Below are 21,001 nucleotides of genomic sequence, written 5' to 3' on the forward strand. Positions count from 1 at the left end.
CTCTGTAGTCAAAGATGAACAGCAATATAAAGAAAGCATTCCCACGTAAATGTTTATTTGGCCTCTTTGTTCTACGCATATTAATCTTCGTCACTTCTGGCTTCTTGCTGAGAGGGCTCTCTTTTAGTTGGGTGCACTGAAAAGACCGCAGATGTTTCTTCTCGAGTCATCATTTATTTTCATCCGAAATGATCATCACTGTCTTCCTACGAAACAAATACAACTGAGGGAAAGACGAATGGTACTTTAATCGGATGAAAAGCCTACATGGCTCAAAACTGAGGCAAGTTAACTAATATTCTTTTTTTTTATTGCTAGTGGGGTGGGACTAAGTCCCTTCTACTGCGGCCACTTCTGGCCTATTGTACCAGCCCCAGATGATAGGTGAGGGTGATTGTTGAGCAACTGGTGGAATGAAGATTGGCAGGGGAAACCGAAGTACTCGGAGGAAACCTGCCCAGCGCCACTTTGTCCACCACAAATCCCACTTGACAAGACCCGGGATCGAACCCGGGCCGCCGTGATGGGAAGCCAGTGACAAACCGCTTGAGCTATGGCGCGGCCGCAACTAATACCCTTAAACGTCATATTGCGTAATCTTCACAAAGTGACTATCCACATAGTATCTTAAAACAGATCGTGCTCTTTCCTTTCACAACATTCATTACTGTCCACAAAATTTCCCATTTAACCCATTGTTAAAGGTAAAAGGTAAAGTTGTCCCTGTACTTAACTAATTAAGCTTTAAGCCGTGAAGACGTATGGGGGGAGTGGATGTATAGATCCACGTTTTCTTGACCTCGGCACTAGTTAGAGCTGAGTGGTCAGCTTCATGCCCCTGCCGCTTTACCCGCGAGGAAAGAGCCCCCGTTATCCGTTGGACAGGAGGCTAGGTGGGCCCTTGAGCCAGTCTGGACGACGTGGAAAAGTGAAAATTTTTGACCCTACTGGGACTCGAACTTCGAACCTTCGATCGTCCAGCCCGTAGCCAGTCGCTATACCGACTGCGCTATCCCTGTTCACATATACCCAACGTATGGATAAATATTGTGACATACGGCTGGAAACCGAAATAATGGAGCCAGAAGGAACTGCCTGCTGTGAGACAAAAGCTGAATGCAGAAATTCTTTGAAGTGTTTTCTATGTGGTCCTTGCCGTGGTTATATAACGAGGACACCAGTCGAGTCGGCAGTTTGGCTAGAGTAGTCGGAGAGCTCCCAGAGCCGTAAGAGAATAAAATAAGGTAATGCGTCCCGTGGAACTTGGAACTAATAATCGCTGTGCTGGCGAGAACCATCAGCAATTTGGCAGTCAGTCTGTCCGCCAGCAGTTGCAGTCAGTTGACAGCTGAGGCAGTCAAATATGAGAAAGTCGCCAGCCGGTAAGGATGTGAACACGAAAGCTGAGGAATCAACATTTTTGGGAGCCGTGACCTAGCAGCGGCTCGAGATGATAAACTGAGAAGGTTTAGTGTGTGCTGTAGAGATAAGCCGAGAGCGCGAATTAGTGATAGTGTTACTGATGTAGTTACGATTTATAAGAGTTAAATGAATCCAATTAACAACCGAAACCACGCGTCTAGTCACTAACACGTGACAACATAACAATCAAATACGAATCTAGATTGCTGGAAGCAACAAAGCAAGGTATTCATTTGAATTAACATTAACAAATTGTAAATGCAGGATTTAACGAAACGCCATAGCAAACTTTTACTCTGTTGCTTACATACATGATTTAACGACTTTCTTTCAACTGTAGACGGTGTATGCCCTTGGAAACATATTGTCACAATTTATGTTTGTGACTATAGAAGGGGTATAGATTGGTGAACGGATTTATTGACCACTCGCACACACAACTCGGAACTACAAGCAGTTACAGCGATATCGCTGATTTCCACTCTTCACAAATCACTTCAGCACCCGCTAAGTCTTCTCAGTCTTCATTAGTCGTATCCTGGCAACGGATTTTAACGCAGTAATTGTAACAGTCTCATTGTAACTACAGCACATATAGTCTTCTTTGCACAGCCACACACTTGCAACTAATTCTTTTCTTCATAGCCGGGCTTTCAAGTCCCAACTGAATTTGTTGCTCCAGTTCTCCTCTTTATAATTACTTTGCACGGACCAAATAGAAGACACAGTTTCCAACAATAACCGTACTCTCGTAGAGGCGTATTTACCGTTCCATCGTTTAGAAACTGATTGCATGACCCCGTTGTTCTCTTGTTGTGTGTATGTGGCGGGCGTTACCTAGCAACGGCCGCTGTTTACAGAGTCACCGCTTAGCAACGGGTCTATACGCTACAATGTTAATTAAGAATTATGGTTGATTGGATAGGAAAGTCTCTAGTCTGTTACGAGGTAAATCTAGCATTCTAGAAAATGATATTCTAGAGGGATCTTGCTTTAGCACTGTCATGAATCCAGGTTTGGCATGTAGACCGCTGACTCGCCTCCTGTATTTTATAGAAAAGGTGTAAATGTCTTACAGAACGGGATTGTTTACGATTCTCTATATTTATGCGCCTTTAAAATTTTATGTCAGGCTCTGGTACGCAGATTTCTTTCTGTATCTGGAAAACTGGGACAACGTACTGTCAAGCTCTGATGGAACAGTCATAGACCATTTGGAGCAATTCCTCTGGGCGCAGTAAAAGCGAGTTAGAGCGAATCACGAAAAGCGTCAAGTGGGATAAAGCTACTTAAGAAACCCCGGAATATAGAAAGAACAGAACACCGTGTGGAGGCGAGTTCGAACACCTCCACAGTAGCCTTGCGAGTCGTATGATGCGACGAAATGTAATCCACTGCCTAGAGGCATAACTGGCCATCCTGTTCTTGGGGGATATAAATACGGGGACCTGAACCCCCCAGGTTTGCGGTGTCTCTGATCTGAGAGGGTAAAATATGGTCATGAGTCCCGCAGGATTCGCACCCGAGAGTGTGTGCGCTGGCGAGGACCAGCAGCAAGTGTAAACGACAGACCCACCCTCTCGACAGAGAGAATGTTACATAAGGACTATGAAGGCAATAAAAAAAAATATTACTGGTAGTGGGTCTCAAGGGGCTTGTCGCCAAGACGAAATAATTGGCGGTAAACCGCCGGTCATAAAGTAAATCTGGCTCTGACTCTGACTTACAGGACAGATGTTATCATATATTTAAGAATTCCACTAGACTTTCTGGTAAATTCTAAGTCTACTGTAGGATTTGAATTTGTCGTGGCAATGGCTATGTGTTTTGATTTATTGCTAGTTGGGTGGCACTAAGTCCCTTATACTGCGGCCACTTCTGGCCTATTGTACCAGCCCCAGATGATAGGTGAGGGTGATTGTGGAGTAATTGGTGGAATGAAGATTGGCAGGGGAAACTGAAGTACTCGGAGAAAACCTGCCCCAGCACCACTTTGTCCACCACAAATCCCACTTGACCAGACCCGGGATCGAAGCCAGCGACTAACCGCTTGAGCTATGGCGAGGCCCAATGGCTATGTAACGCCGTTAACTTGATTGACTTTCGACTAACTAAAGGGCATTGTACCCTAAGAGGCAGAACTCTTCTAAACCACTTATTCAGTTACAATACCAAAATTCGAACGTCATTTGTTTTCTCTTTTAGATACGTTATTGTGACACGTCCGCTCAGAGCTAGGACTGTGGAGTCAGAAGAGACGGCCGTTGCCAGGGTACAGCCGGGAAACACGTTTCCACGCTAAACAAAACAAGTTATCGCAGAAACGGATACGCACGCAAGGGAACGGTTGGAAGTGTTGTGTTCTATGCGGTCCGTGCTGAGGACCCCGTGTGGAGGCGGGTTGGAATGCCTCAACCTCACAGAAGGCACCGAAGAGGGAACCGAGTGCTTGGAGGTATAAATGGGTCACCCTGTTTCTGTGGGACATAAATACGCGGACCTACCCCTCCATGATGGGGAAGTGTCGAATCTGAGGCAATAAAATATGATGGCGAGTTCCACGGGACTCGGGCTCGAACATGACTGCGCTGGCGAGGACCAACAGCAGTTGTAAATGACAGACCCGTCCTGTCGTCACAGAAAGCGCCCCACATCAAGAAAACCAGAACGGTATGATAGCAATAAAAATCTGGTTGTAAGCCCCAAATGGGTGCTTTATTCCAGGATAGACTGGCCGACTGACCGTCGGTTGTAACATAAGACTGGACTCAGACTCAGAACGAGTCACTCGTAAGGGAGCCATCATTCGAGAGTTCAGTTCGGTTCAAGAGTGCAACGATTCAGTCATAATTCATTCAAGAGAAGTCGAGTGTTCAGCTGCGGACAACGGAAGCTGAAGAAGTGATCGATTCGTAAATCAGAAACAAGTCAGTCACAGTGGAAGATAAGACACTAGTAGTCCAGTAAGGAATGGAGCGAGTCTAAAGGTTCGACCACACAGAGCGCTACGGTATGTTCGCTACGTACGCTATGTACGCTGTGTACACTCTGCGACGCAGCTAACATAGGGAACATAGCATACAGAAGTCTGTGTGGCCAGTCACATTGGCAATAAAGGGAGATAATTTTTCTGTTCGTATAGCGAACATAGCGTAGGTAGCGCTCTGTGTGGCCGAACCTTTAGACAACCATTGAGTGTGAGCAATTATAAGTGATTGTAATTGTAATAGAAGTGTTATTAAACGCAGTCATCCGATCTATAACCCGTTACTATTCGTTACGGACCCCAGACACGTGACAGTATGATGTGCCCTCGTGACACAATGTAAGTCACAAATGTTTATACGGGAATCGTATGAAGAAGCACTCCTCGAACGCGCATCGCTAAGAGAGACCGATCTAACTTCATTTTGCAGGAGCGAACGAGATCTATCTATAGGACTCTGAGAACGGCTGGGGAGGAATGACGACAGCTAGTCCAGAACACGATCATACATAATGGAGGTTAGGGCCCACCTGGTATCTGTTCAGCCGTACCAAATTATATGCCTAAACTTGAGCTACAGAGCTCAGTTTCAATTCTTTTATATAAACCCAATAGAGAAGTCAGGCCTTTAAAACAAGCTTTCTCTCTGTCCTCAGAAATTTACAAAGTTTCCTTTGAGGACCACCAGAACAGGATGTAGGTAGGTAAGTATATGTCTCTGTGTGTACTCAAAAAGATGGGAAAATGACTCTTAAATAAATACAACCCTGTCAAGCAATTAATTAATGGTGGTAATGATAAAAAAAAGTAGAGCTATATTCCTGTAACAGACCGTAGAGGCTCATAGGTTTTTTAGATGTCTAGGCGCCCACATTTTCTAAACAAACGGTACACAGATGGCGGTGAGGTTGTCAGGCTTACGCGCCACCGCATTTTATCCCCAGGAAGGTTTCTTGTACTCATTTCTCTTAGAGCTTCAGTCGAACCCAGGGCCATAGTGCGGCTGGAAGAATTAGGTCAAGTGAAAAATCCAATGACGTTAATGGTAATATTAATTATAACAATGATAATGATAATTAAAAAAAATATAGCCCAAGGGACAAATTTTCACTAGTTTGCTGCTGTTTCCTTACTAAGTCAAATCATAAGTTTCTAGGTTTTCTGCCTGACTTAAACCACCACAATATTCTTAATCACAATAAAAATGTTGATTAACCAAATATTCTCGATCAATGATGAAATTTATATTTACATTTCTCAAAAGCTTTAGGAGGATTAGGGATAGCCCATTTTGTATAGCGGCGGACTAAAAGGTGAAAGGCCGGAGTTCGATTCCTGGCATGGATAAGATACTTTTATCTATTCCTCAGCGTTCAGACCGGCTTGGGGCCCACCCAGACTCCTATTTAGTACGTAATAGAGGCTATTTTCCGGGGAGTAACGAGGCCGTGGCGTGAAGCTGGACAATCATCTCTCTCTACTGCCGATATCAAGAATGGTGGAGCTATACCTCCTCTTTCCCATATGTCTTCCTGGCGAAGGACTTACTTAATTAAACACAGGGGAAATTTTACGTTTTTTATTAACAGAATTCTTTATAAAAAAAAGTCTCTGTAGGTGCTACGTTAATCACATTTAAGTCTACAAATTTACAAAATTGCTCCCGAGCAGAAAATCAATAAAGGTGATGATGTGACGGCGTATAATCTGGTAGAAGTTTATTGACGTTTCGGAGGAACGTTCCGTCCCACGAACTTCCGGGTCGAATGGTAAACCAAGTAAGCAGGAAGCAACAAATAGACAACCTTCCTGACCATAACCACGCCCACCTGAACTGCATGAGGATAAGACTATAGTTCTTGATGCTATATATGTCAGCCTGGTGTAGTTTCTGTTCCGAAGAGTTAAAAGTAAAATTCTATGATTAAGATCACGGAAAACTCAGGTTTCAACGACAAAGTAAAAATTGCTTATTTAGAAATCCTGGAAGGGAAACACGCTATACTTTGAGAGATGAAACTTCCTTCCTTCCACATCCTGTAATAAAGGTAAGGACAGTTATTACTTGTTCCTTGGTTTCTCAGCACAATGACGTCAGAACTGAGGGGCCCTGACAACTGTAAGTCACGTTCCTAGCTGTAGGCTGGTCTGGAAGGGCAGCAGCTGTTTCTATGTTCTCTGTCGTGTCTAGGTCGGTCCTGATGTCCCACCCGGCCACCCACTCAGTGCATACCGGACATGTGTCTCCAGATATGAAGCAGCAAAGCGTGAAGCTGACCACTCTCCATCTGACATCCATCTTGTAAAGTGGCTACGATCGTTTGGGACATCACGTGCTCGATTGTTATGGACCTTCATGGCGTGGTACTTAAGAACATGTATTGTTATTCTGTGGCGTCGAGTAAAAACATGAGCTTGAATGATGAATCGGGAAGAAGCCGAAGGAAACAGTAGCGGTATAGTTTAAAATAGTGCCCAGGAATATGCATGGAGGGTTGCACAAACCCATACTTCGGTCAGAATATCAGGTTTTGATGGGCGGATTCGGACCTGTGGCCTCCGAAATACGAAGTCAGTGTGCTAATTAACGCTGAAACTTTCGGTGGCGGTATATAGATGAGGTAGGCCAGGTCACAAACTTGATATGAACTTTTCTTTTTAATTCGCTTAGTGGGGGGTGGAGTCCAACTGGGTCCACTCGGCACGGCGGCTACTAATTGGCCTATTGCAGCCTGCCCCGGGTGATTATGATGATGGAGAATTGATTGGCAGGGGAAACCGAAGTACTTGGAGAAAACCCGCCCCAGCGCCACTTTGTCCACCACAAATCCCACTTGACCAGGCCCGGGATCGAACCCGGGCCGCCGCGGTGGTAAACCAGCAACTAACCGCTTGAGCCATAGCGCGGCCTTGATATGAACTTTGTACAGAATGGGTCTAAAACATTAAAATAGGCTCTGCAAGAACAAGGTCATCAAATATGGAAAACTCTGAATTTTGTTACGTGTTCAATAACATAAATCACAACCAATTCAAAGAAATTTCCAAGATAGGTTTCTTTACTATGAAATAATTTCTGAAGTATTGTTAACCTGATAACGGCTGGCTAAAATACGTTTCCGCTGCAACGAATACGCTTGGATAAATCAAACCTTTGTCCCGAATTAACCCATGGGTTCCGAGGCAACGAGTTCATATAAAACAGTAATAGAGCCCTTGGAGACGCTGATCTCTATTATTGCCGCGTGGCAGTTATAAAAGGGCAGTCCATTCGTCAATATTTGAAGATACGTGTACATTAGAATGACGGCGCTGGCGAAGACCAGCAGCAATTGTAAACTACAGAGCCATAATACATAATGATTATAACCGCAAGTGTTCAGTTGGAAAATAAAATTACAGGTCGTGAGTCTCAAGGGGCTTGTCGCCAAGACGAACTGATTGGCGGTAAACCGCCAGTCGTAAAGTAACTCAGGTATTTGAGGATTCAATAGTTGAAGTGTTAACCAGATAAGACTCCTTACCAAGCAACAACTAAGCAAGTAGACTCTGAAGACTTTATTTTTATGTGTTATAACTATGATAATATTTAGAGTTTTATAATTATTTGCAGTTACCATATGTAAGTGTCCAGTAAATCTGTTCACCAATCCGAGCCCGTCTACAAGCCACTGAAACACCTGACCACATTTACTTATGAATTTATGATTTATGGATTTATCGTCACAACGTTTCGGAATTAAAACTTTTTTTATTTTATTTGTTTAATCAGCAATCAGAATATACATTCTATAAGCTAATGTTGTGGCTGTTTAGATGACTTGATGAGGAGTCATCCAGAGGCGAATCCTCAGTAATTCAAATCAGGTCAATTGGCCAGTTTCGTTTTAGTCATCTGTTGTTTTCTCTTGTCGATAGCGTCTTTAGGAGTGGGTTTTTGTGAGTTATGATTTTGTTGTGATGTCTGCTGCTTTTTTGTTGGATGACGTCTTGTACGGAAGATATACCGAGATCGGTGTGGAGAGTTGCATTGGAGACGTACCGTGGTGCGTCGACTGTCATTCGTAGGATTTTAGATTGGCTTCTTTGGATTATTGCTATATTAGATTTACTGGCAAATTAAAACTTAAATGACGGATTCTGTTAACGATATGGTTCTCAGGGTACACAATTAAGACGTTTGCCTTTGTCAAGGAATGGATCACTTCAACGATAAACTACATCAATTTTGGGATTAATGGCTTTTTGGACTTTATCCATTGTCCGGTATTCCAAAGAACACAAAAGAACATAACGTTTCGGACACTAGATCTCTTTTCTTCCTCAGGTGTGATGGTAGTGGACATCTACTCTCTTAGTTGGGTCCTTCAGAAAGAATTAATTCGAATTCGTACTACCATGCATCATTGTCAGAGCCCTTAAAATCTATTTACACCAATTCTGATTCAGTAGTAACCGGTAGTAACTAACAAGAACAGAGTGGTGGGACGAATTTTGTGATATTAGACCTGCTTCTGCGCGTCCAAATCGCGCACCAATGAGGTGCACTGAGTCTCGAAACCTTACAACCGAAAATTGCAGTGTTTAACTGATGATGTGCAGTTTACTTCTAGCAGTACTTTTGTGTCAACAACGGTAAACTTAATTTACTTCAACTTTCCAGTGGCACTGAACAGCAAAATAACTCAGACGACAAACTGTACGGACTGTCAGTAGAAATTCGCTATTGTGATGGAAACAGACTAAACAGAAGGCCCAGACGAAAGAAAGGGGAACTAACTGAAGTGCCCTTGGCCATGCCCTAGTTTGATATGTGTACTACTGAAATCGATACAAAACATCTGGCGGTTTCATGACATAAGCCCATTCGATGTAGTATATAATTGCGAGGGAAAGGCACTAAACATCATATTATATATTTAAAACCTTTGGGTATTAATGTTAGATTTTAACCTTCTCCTCGAACTATATGCTAAACTATTGAAATGGGGGTAAAAGGAATAGAATTGAAAAGACAAAATATATGTGTTTTCAAGCTGAAAATAATGCAACCTCATATTTTATTTATTGAAGATCAATCGGATACCGATTTCCTGAATTACTAACTAACTAACTGACTCCATGGAGAAAAGCCCTTCTTGATAAGATAAGCTGCCAGTCACTCAGCTACTCAAGAACTTCCCAGCATCTATGGAACGCTAAGGTTCATTACCGTGCTCAAAAGAGCCCTCCACTGGTCCTTATCCTGAGCCAGATCGATCCAGTCCATACTACTTCATCCTATTTCTCTAAGATCCATTTTAATATTATCCTCTCACCTACGTCCAGATCTTCCTAGTGGTTTCTTTCCTTCTAACTTTCCTACCAAAATCCTGTATACATTTCACATCTCCCAATGCGTGCTATATGCCCTGCCCATCTCACCCTCCTTGACTTGATCATTCTAATTATGTCTGGATAAGAGTACAAGTTTCTCATTATGAAATTCTCTCCAGCATCCTGCCATATAATCCATCTTCCGTCCAATTCAACCTAATACACTCCGCAAATTTGGGCGTTATTGAAGAGTTCTATGGTGGTACCGTAAGTTGGAGAGGGGCCCTTGTTTTCCAAATGCACTCAATGGGGAAAGTAAGAAGAGTTATTTCATCTGGAATATAAGACCGTGTAGTCCTGTGCAAATCAACCAACGCCATTTTTCGCCTCCTTCTTCAGAGTCGCAGAGAGAGATAAACTTTGTCAGAATTACGCGGTGTCATATCTCGGAAGAGACAACTGCTCATAGCCAACGCTGTGAGAACCTAAAATCCAATATTGGAAAAGTAATACTGGGGCACCTCGGATTTCCTCATCACTCTACCGATAGAGCCGGACGGCAATCACCAGTCGGCACATTATCACAATGGCGGTCTTCAGTGAAGGCTTTGCCTTTGATCTGACACATGACTGGATTAAAAAAAATTAAATTAATATAACGCTTATGATTTAACAGACTGTTGATGGCGGTCTTCAGTGAAGACTTTGCCTTTGATCTGACACATGGCTGGGTAAAAAGAAAATAAATTAATATAACGCTTAGGATTTAACAGACTGTTGATAATGTGGGAACGCGGTGTTGAGGAGAATATTTGGATCTAAAATGGATGAAATAATAGGAGATTAGAGAAAACTGCATAATGAGGAGCTTCATAATTTGTACCGAATTATTATATTAACTTATCAATTCAGTTAGAGTAGGATTGACAGGGGATGCATCACGAATGGGAGGGAGGCGAGTGCGTACAGGGCTTTGGTGAGAAAACCTGAATAAAGGAAACTATTAGGAAGATGTAGAAGTAGATGGGAGGATAAAATTAAAATTGATGTTCGAGAAATAGAATGGGGAGTGTGGACTGGAGTCATCTGGCTTAGGACAGAGATCAATGGAAGGCGGTAATGAACTTTCATATTCCATAAATCACTGAGAATTTCCTGAATGGTTGAGCAAATGTGGGTTTCATAATAGATATTTGGTTCCCTGGAATTAATCTGTTTGTTTGTTAGTCAGAATGAAGGAAAACGACATCAATGGTAAATATGTAACTGGAATATCAGATGGTATGATAATACTTTATCGTAAATATTACTTAGAATTTCAATATGTGCAAAGGATTTTCTAATTATTCTCAGAAAACCGCCAAAAATTTTAGTTTAATTCGATTTTCAAATATTTGCAGATTAGGAGATTAGGAATAAACAGATTAGATGTAAGTTTCAAAATTCTTGTCTGACGACGAAATACATACTGACCTTGATAAAATGCAGAAGGCAAACTTAAAATCACGAAATCAATGTATCGACCTTAAACCGCAATATTCAAGTATATTAGGGTGCTACATTTATTAATAAAGGCACTGTGAACAGCAAAGTACGCCCCCCCGAACTCCTTTACATAATCCATGAGAACTATAAAGAAGTCCAGTGCCCATCATCATCCCTACCCACAGAATGTCAGAAACGGAATACAATAGAAGCAATTGCAAATTTAATGAAGAGCGAATGGAACCAAAAATTGCATTTGTTTAGAACTCTGAACGCTGTTCAGGGGAGTCGAACAATACCAACGTAATCTTATTAAAATATAACGAGGCGGGGTCATTATTGAAGTTTCTCAGTACTGAATAGACGTACTGACCTTTCGAAGTCCAGGCTGTGTTCGAACGTATGAACTTCAGTCAGTCCCCTTCAGTTGCGGGGGTTCGGAGTATCGTAGGGAGCCATCGTGCCGATAAGGCAGCATTCTGCTTAACCCATCCCATACCTGAAAATAAATATAAATGTTGGTTTGAACGCCTGCTGATTTCAAATTCACGACTTTTTGCTTAACGTAATGACGTGTACATGTTACAGAGCGTCTTATGAAAGCCTGATAATTGTTACTAAACTAAGGTGGTCGTTGCATCCTTTTAAATGATCTGTCTGCTGGGGTTGAGGAAAATGACAAGAACCTCATTCAGGATAGATAAACTCCAAAATCTCGGACCAGACTTCCAGACTGTGAAGCAGGGATGCTACAGTCTCTGTAAACATTGCTTTCCGGATGACTTAGCAATGCTGATATGCCCACCAAGCCGATCACAGTGGTCGAGCGGTCTAAGGCATGAACTGTCTTCGTTCGCTCAAACGCTCGGGTCGTGAGTTCGAATCCAAATCAAGATATGGATGTCTTTGTGCGTTTATTCTGTGTTTTGTTGTTTTGCGTGTAGATAGCGGCCTTGCGAAGGGCTGATCCCCCGTCCAAGGAGTCCTACCGACTTAGTATATGATTAAGAAAATGATAAAGCAGCCAAGGTCCAACAAAAAAAAAACTGTAGAGCCATAGATAGATAGATAGATGTGCCCATAATTATCATTAAAGTAGTTCTCTTACTTTCATAATGATAGATTAGTCGATAAGATTTGCAAACGATCTAGAACTTCTCCAAACACATATTTACAGTCTTTTTGTTGTCTTTTGTGGCCTATTTTTCATTTAGGCAAACCTACTTACGGTTACCTAAGAAATATCTCTTCACAGAAAGAATTTTGGCTCTATATACAGTTTCATGAATAAGCATCGTAAATGATAACTGAATTTTGTCTTCATTTCGATGTTTTCTGTACGATCTCTGTAACCAAAATTCAGTTTCTTTTGAACACATTTCATTCCACTCAACCAAAAATCATTAAACTAACAACTATATTCCTCTAGGCAAATATAATATGTCTTAAATTGCCTTTTAAATTGCACTTCTATATCACAACTTAAACATAGATGCCTAAAGTATGTTAAGAAATAGGAACAATTTCAGCTTTCTTCTTAGCAGACCTATCTTGTCTAGCTGCTTAGCCAACCTCGCAGAGAGTTCTCTTAAACCTAACCTCATAAAATATTCGGTGGAGGTTCCTGGAAGGCGAGTCGACCAATAAAATACATTTACATATACACAACAACAAAAAAATGGGGGGGGGGTTACGTTCAGTAAACTGTGAAATAAAGAATTCACACATTTTGTCTGATAATTTAATGGATAGCATTTATCTGTGTAAATAACGAACTACTGCAGTATAAATGTCTTCTGAAGTAGATATAGATTTGAGCGCAAGTTACTAGTATTCTTGTTGTACAAGACCGCAAAGGCTTCATGGCTGGCGAATAAGTTCAAAATACATGTAAATTAACATGTAACTAAACAGCTTTCTCGTCGTGTATTGTGCAGAACAAGATAAACAAAAGAGTAGCTTATCTTTTCGGAGGAAAATATACAACTCTAGTTTACTGTTCCATGGAACACAAAGATAGAAATTACAGTTTCGAATGTGTTAATGTACATTTTCTTATTATGCCCGTAGTAGAAAATCGTTATTTTATTTTAAACGATCCTGTATGTAATGAAACAGAACTATTTTGTGTGTTCCAACTAGGGACTTCACGAATTTCGACAGTCATCTGTTTCCGATACAGGAATATCTGTACGTTTCCGGTGTTGTGCTCCAATTGGAGTCTTTACGAACTTCGACAGCTGCCAGTTTCCGAAATAGGATGTCTGTACGTTGTGACAGCACAATTACACGTACACTTCGTCTGGCAACGAAGCAAAATAACATTCGCTTACATTTCCAAACGATATTGTCCTTTAGTACTGATTATTAGGAAGTTACCAAAGGTGTATACAGACCGACTCTGTGGTCTAGTGGTCAGAGTTCCTGGCTACAGATCCAGAGGTCCGGGTTTGATTCCCAACGCTACCAGATTTTCTGAGAAGTAGTGGGTCTGGAACGGGGTCCACTCAGTCTCGTCAGGATAATTGAGGAGCTGTTTCAAGGAAATAGCGGATCCGGTCTATAAAATCGAAATTAACGGCCGTGGGAATTCGTTGTGCTGACTACGCGACGCCCTCTATCCGCAAAAGTTGGCACTAAAATTCGCCGACAAGCGGCGGTCGCTCGGTAGCCTCAGATCCAACAGCTTACCGCTTAGGTCAATGTGACCCCAATTAGGATGCAAACAATTTAATACGAAATGAGCGGAGGGCCGATCACACTGTAAACGCTGCCTAAGGTGCGTATAGAAATGGGACCTGCTCTGCTTTCATGTTGGTTTCTTTCCCAGCTCACTCTTCGACCCTGAAGATGGAGGCGACATCTTCCTCCGAAAAGTCGCCGACTACACGGTGTTATACTCGTATGCGAGAAAACAGATTTCTTCAATCTTAATTTGATCTCCATGCAAAATATGGATATTTGTCACATGTGAACTTAATTGGATTCAGCCAGCTGACAGTAAATGCAATCTAAAACCGTCAATTAGTTTCCAAAATGACAAATATAGGTCGACAAAGAGGAAAAACAAAGCTCCCAATTATGCATTCATTTAATACGTTTGGTTCAACGATGATACAGAACTCGGAAAAATATGTGTCCCCCTAAGGGATCAGAATTCGGGATTCCATACGCGTTCAATCAAAGATCTGTAAGTACACATAAAACAAGGCGGTAAATGAAGCCATGAGAAAGGAAACTTTAAAAATGACTCAGCAGATTGAGAAGTGAGTGACTACAGCAGGTGGCAGTATCTCCAGTCATTTCCTTCTGACAGGCAGAAAGAGCGGACTATCGGGTTTTGGTTCGATCGTGTATAACACAACTTGTTTGTAGCTCTACACTGCTGCCAGGTTGAAGGTCACAATTTGTTCGATATCAGGTCTCGTGGGGGGGGGGCAAACATATTTATGACGTGTCTCAAGAAGTTAAGCATAATTACATGACGTCATAGTGCTAAGTGAATATAATGTCGAAGAGCGATTTAAGTTTACTGTCCTCTAATGTTGTGGTGTTCTGCAGCGCTCTCTGTTGCTAGTTTCTTTCTATGAACAGTTTGAACTCTTCAGCTTAGGATGATGTACAGAAAGACCAAAGAGGATGTGACTGGAAAGTGACATGTTACTTTCAATTTAACATCTCCGTGTCCTGCCTTAAGGGACTGTTTGCACGACTCACCATCAACACTGACTGACAGGAATTATGTTCTTTGAAGAAATTATTGATACTGAGGTACAAGAGAGCAACCTACTTACTTACTTACTTACTTACTTACTTACTTATGGAGCTGAGCCCTTCTGGAGGAGCCGCCAATTCTGCAGCTACTCAAGAATTTCCCAAGCATTTTATGGAACCCGCAGGTTCATTACCGTGTTCACAAGAACCCTCCACTGGTCCCTATCCTGAGTCAGATCTATCCAATCCATACCATCCCATCATATCTCTCTAAGATCCATTCTAATATTGTCCAGCCACCTACGCTTTGGTCTTCCCTGTGGTCTGTTTCCTTCGGGCTTTCCCACCGATATCCTATACGCATTCCTCGTCTCCCCCATTCGTGCTACATGACCTGCCCACCTCATCCTCCTTGACTTGAAAAAGGAAAGAATTGCTGGGATGTTGACTTTTAAATTTCAGCAGCCGATATAAGCACAATTTCATTCAGGAGGAAATTAAGAGGAGACTGAATTCGGGTAATGCTTGCTACCATTCAGTCCAGAAGCTTTTGTCTTCTCGTTTGCTGTCTAAAAACGCAAAAATTAAAACATAAAAAGCTTTAACTTTGCTTTTGGTTCTGTATGGATGTGAAACGTTGTCTCCGACATTAAGAAAGGAACATAGACTGAGGGTGTTTGAGAACAGGGTGTTGAGGATAATATTTGGACCGAAGAGAGATGAAGTGACAGGAGGTTGGAGAAAACTGCATAATGAGGATATTCGTAACTTTTACTGTTCGCCAAATATAATTATAAAGATCACATCAAGAAAGACGAGATTGGCAGGGCATGTAACACGAGTAGGAGCGAAGAGGAACGCATGTAGGATATTGGCGGGTAAGCCAGAAGGAAAGAGACCACTTGGAAGACCAAGACGTAGGTGGGTGAATAATATTGAAATGGATCTTAAAGAGAGGGGGGCACGCGGTAGCGTAGTTGGTTGAGGGGCTATGATACAAGCTGGAAGGTCGCGGGTTCAAGTCCCGATGAGGTTATTGGATATTTTCCAGTTGACCTAATCCTTCCAGCCGCACTAGGCCCTGAGGTTTACTCAGCCTCTAACAGAAATGAATACCAGGAATTAATTAAATAATTTTCCTGGGGAGTAAAGCGCGGCCGGCGCATAAGGCTGACAACCTTACCACCATCTTTGAGCCGATTGTCCAGATAATGTGGGGCCCTCAACGTCTCACAACCTTATGGGCCTTCACGGCCTGTTACAGGGATAGCTTTACTTTTTTACTTTAAAGAGATAGGATGGGATGGTACGGACTGGATTGATGTGGCTCAAGATAGGGACCAGTAGAGGGCTCTTGTGAACACGGTAATGAAACTTCGGGTTCCATAAAATGCTGGGAAATACTTGAGTGGCTGAGCGACTGGCGGCTTCTCAAGAAGAGCTCATCTTCATGGAGTTAGTTGGTTGGTTAGTTAGTTAGTTAGATATAAGCACAATGAAGAATGTAATGCACAGCCAAAAGGGGTGTAAGTTGGCCCCTTGTCGCTATGGCGTAGTGTGTATTCATGCTGTAGCTACAGAACATGCTCTTCCCGTCTTCATCTTCTTCTTTGGGACTATATATCTTCAATATTTCTTCCACCAGATTTCCATCACTCCTGGTTTTCTTCATCTTCTTCACACATAACTTGTTTCCTCATTAGTTCAATTACATCCTTTTTTTTCCCCCCCTTGGCACTACAGCCCCAGTGGGCCTAGGCCTACCTCCATGAACTTCTCCGTTCACTTCGGTTTTTCTAGATCTTACACATTCGGTAGGACTCCTTGGGCGGGTGATCAGCTGGTCGCAAGGCCTCTACCTGTACACAAACACAGAAAAACGCACACAAATATCCATGCCCTGAGTGGGATTCGAACCCACGATCCCGGCTTCCCAGCGAGCGAAGACAGTGCATGCCTTAGACCGCTCGGCTACCGTAACCGGCCAATTACATCTTAATTCCATGAAATTGTGGACAGTAAAAAGCGGGATATTTCTAATTTGCAGCTTATGAGGGCTCTACCTACCCTTCGTAATTAAAAAGTAACGTGTTACAACATGTCACCTGGTACCTCGATTTGAATGACTGTTCGACGAAATCTTGTGGGCACGGTCTTTCATGAAATGCGGGACAGACACACATACAAAGTCATGATGTAAAAGAAAGTCTTATGTGTACTTAATTAATTAAGCACCACGCCATAAAGACATGTTTGGGAATGGATGCATATCTCCGCCATTTTTTACCTCAGCACCAGACGGACTTGAGTCGTCAACTTGACGCCCCTGCAGCTTTATCCCTGGTGAAACAGCCCACGATACCCATCGGACAGGGGGCTGGATGGACCACGAGCCGGTCAGAAAGCTGTGGGCTAGAGAAAATCTTCTTGCCCTTACCGAGGATTGAACCCTGGCCGTCCAGCTCCTAGCCCGTCGTACCGACTGAGCTATCTACGTTCTTACGCAGTGGACTATTTTGTATAAAAATGCAGGAAACATTTTTCTTAGTTTCGAACACACGCTCCCTAATGACGCTGCTAAAAATACACGCTGCAAGCTGCACAAAAAGGTAATGCATGCTACCTTGTTGGCCAATGAATGTTATGCTGGAAAGAGCCAGTCTGTAATGAAGTTCAAATTGTGTGCGCAGAATGCCGTCCGCTGGGACAAGCAATGCACTTACCAAATTACAGAACAACCGACCGTACATGTGAGTTGTAGCTGACCTTTCGCAGACGTCCCATCTATCCTCTGTCTCTTTAAACGTCGCTTCAGCAATCGATTTTCAATTTCTGATCCGAGTCCGTGGCTGTGAGTAAATAAACAGATATTATGATTTCTCATTTCGCATTTGGTTTTCAACGATCACAGTATACAGTTCAAACTTCCGAGGAATGTAGCTGCAACTGTTAAATAAAATTGTGAGTTTCTTCGATACTAAGAAGCATTTCTTTTCGCAAAACAAATTTCTGAACTCAAGGCGTCTAAATGGTATATTCTATGAAATATTCACTTCACATACACAACACTAGTCATGGGACAGTAAATACAAAGATGGCAACTGTTACCGTTTCCCTTCTGCAGCCTTTGTTGAAGAAGTTGGGATCTGATATTTCTCACTGGTTCACAATGCACTCTTAATGTTAACATAAGCAATGATCTGTCAGGTATTTCACGTCTTACTCGGGCAGGCAGTGTACGTAGTATGAAGAAAGCAGTTTTCTGGGATTTGGCACCGTGTATATGTGGTGTTAACCGACGTTTCGGAGGAACGTATCGCCTCCATCTTCAGGGTAGAAGAAAAAATATAAGAAATCTGCAAGCGAAGAGACCGTGAGAACCGGTANTGAAAGCCTCAAATCTTACATAGTGTACGTAGTAATTTGTAAAAAACATTTTTTAAACGCCTGAGTAGCTCTTTATTTATCACTATTGGCAATTTAATTTGTTAATAATAGTCTTTACAGATAAAGGTAAAAAAGTAAAAAAACTAAAGGTATCCCTGTAACAGGCCGTGACGTCCATAGGGCTATGAGACATTGAGGGTCCCACATTTTCTAGAGAGTTGGCTCATAGATGGCGGTAAGGTTGTCAGCCTTACGCGCCGGCTGGCCATTGCCCCAAAGAATACGTATTACTGGTACTCATTTCTGTTAGAGGCTGAGTCGACATCAGGGCTATAGTGGGGCTGGAAGGATTAGGTAAATTGAAAAAATCCACCTCATATGGACTCGAATCCGCGACCTTCTGGCTTGTAGCAAAGTGTCTCAACCAACTACGCTACCGCGTGTCCCACAGTCTTCACATATACAAGTATTTTTATCTACGTTCTCTTCGAACTTGCACCAAAGTGTTTACTAAGAAAGGTTTTCGTATCTTTCCCCTATATCAAAGCGTTTTTCTTTACGTCTATTTCCAAAACCTACGCCAAAATATTTTACGAAAAATATCTATAACAAATAATATACCCCTTTGTTCACTAGCAATAACCAAGGAAAGATTAGGTCTGCATGTGGTGACACAGCTGGTCAAATACAAATGAGAAGCCAACAGCTGTCAGTACGATGTGGTGTGAAATCCTTCGTTAGTACGAGTATATTGCCGAACATCGTGCAGGTGCCCCTTCTGTAAATTCCAACTAAGTGTGTTGTGTACTTTATTGGTCAACAAACTTATTACAAGTATGAGTGCCGTGGCGATCAAGATAGCACTGGGAAAAATTCCTTTTTAGCTTACTTTCCTTATTCTGCAAAAATGAAAGGAAGCTTATGATATCACTATGCTGTCTATGTGTCCCCTCCTAACGCTGCTAGGAAACGGCTCGGTAAACACATTCCCGCAGCAGAAAATACACACGCAACAATAAAGAACTCTTGGAATCAGAATCAAAATCCTAAATTAGCCACATACTAAAGACTTGTAAGGCTGGCCGATTACATTCCGTGTTAAATTATCCTTTAACAGAATTTCTTTATCAGATAGACCGAATGGAGTACATGTATTTTATGTATTCCACTAAATATTCGACGCCTTAAAACATGTCTTGGCCTTGCGACGAGCTGATCACTCGCCCAAGGTGTCCTACCGAATGTGTAAGATCTAGAAAAACCGAAGTGAACGGAGTTCATGGAGGTAGGCCTAGGCCCACTGGGGCTGTAGTGCCAAGGGAAAAAAAAAACATGTCATACAAAATTTAAAATTTAGAAGTGAAATACTTCATAACAAAATATAAATATCCGAAAAGTAAGAAAACATTAAACACAGTCTTGTCGTTTAATAAAAGATAAGCGATTTCAGAAAGGGCGCTAGATTCGTCAAGTCAAGGTGCATGAGATGGACAGGCCATGTAGCACGCATAGGAGAGAGGAGTGCATACAGGGTTTTGGTGGGAAAGCCAGAAGGAAAGAGACAACTCGGTAGACCTACACGTAGGTGAGCCTTCCACTGGTCTGATCCCTGTACTGAAACAAATGAATCCAGAATAATCTAAGGCAATCAGAATAGGATGGTATGGACTGGATTCATTTGTTTCAGTACAGGGATCAGACCAGTGGAAGGCTCTTGTGAACACGTCAGTGAAGCTCCGGATGTCATGAAATATTAGGAACTTCTTTTCTTTCTTTTTTTATTTCTAGTGGGGTGGGACTAAGTCCCTTGTACTGCAGCAGTCTGTTTTCATCATACTTTAATGCAAAAAACTAAGTGTAACTGTTCATTTTCGCCTTATAAGAGCGATGTGTCATATAGAAGAGGAATGATTCCAGATGCTCTGAAGAAAACTATTTTTCGGCACACTTCAGCTATCTCCCATGTTTCACATATTGAGGAGCTTCCTCTTTGCCTTATCTCATTTTTTTTTTTATATTAGTAGCCAGTTAGAAACGAAAAATTTCAAAATGCTCATTTTATATTCGCCATATATTCCTTTTCCGTTCATCAGTCTTTTCGCCTGTGACAGCTTGAGAACCATAGAACAGGTTATGATTTTCTTTTATTGCTAGTGGGGTGGGACTAAGTCCCTTGTACTGGAGCCATTTCTGGCCTATTGTACCAGCCCCAGATGATAGGTGAGGGTGAGTGTGGAGCAATTGGCGGAATGAATATTGGCAGGGGAAACCGAAGTACTCGGAGAAAACCTGCCCCAGCGCCACGTTGTCCACCACAAATCCCACTTGACCAGACCCGGGATCGAACCCGGACCGCCGCGGTGGGAAACCAGCGACTAACCGCTTGAGCTATGGCGCGGCCTTAGGAAATTCTTGAGTGGCTGTGCAGCTCGTGGCTTCTCAAGAAGGACTCAGTTCTATGGAGTTAGTTGTTACTTAAATAGGCCTATAAACAAACAAACGCCGTGATCTGTAGTCCGCAAGCGAACTATACCAACCGAGCGACCGCCGCTTGTCGGTGAAGTTAGTGTCAACTTTTGCGGATAGAGGGTTTCGCGTGGTCAGCGCAACGAATCCCCACGGCCGTTAATCTCGGTTTTCTAGACCGGAGCCGCTATTTTCTTGAAATAGCTCCTCAGTTATCCTCACAAG

The 21,001-nt window shown here is 42.4% G+C and overlaps 1 protein-coding gene across 3 annotated transcripts in view; it reads right to left on the reverse strand.

The window, feature by feature from the left end:
- The window catches only part of LOC111865727, a 53,258-nt gene extending 41,556 nt beyond the window's left edge, over positions 1-11,702 (reverse strand). For all 3 annotated transcript variants that reach the window (XM_023853970.2, XM_023853967.2, XM_023853968.2), the window contains exon 1: positions 11,583-11,702. The gene's annotated coding sequence lies outside the window, so the exon portion shown is untranslated. The remainder of the gene's footprint in view (positions 1-11,582) is intronic.
- Positions 11,703-21,001: the final 9,299 nt, after the last annotated feature.

Source organism: Cryptotermes secundus, unplaced genomic scaffold, assembly GCF_002891405.2.
Source record: "Cryptotermes secundus unplaced genomic scaffold, Csec_1.0 scaffold150, whole genome shotgun sequence".
Lineage (NCBI taxonomy): Eukaryota > Metazoa > Arthropoda > Insecta > Blattodea > Kalotermitidae > Cryptotermes > Cryptotermes secundus.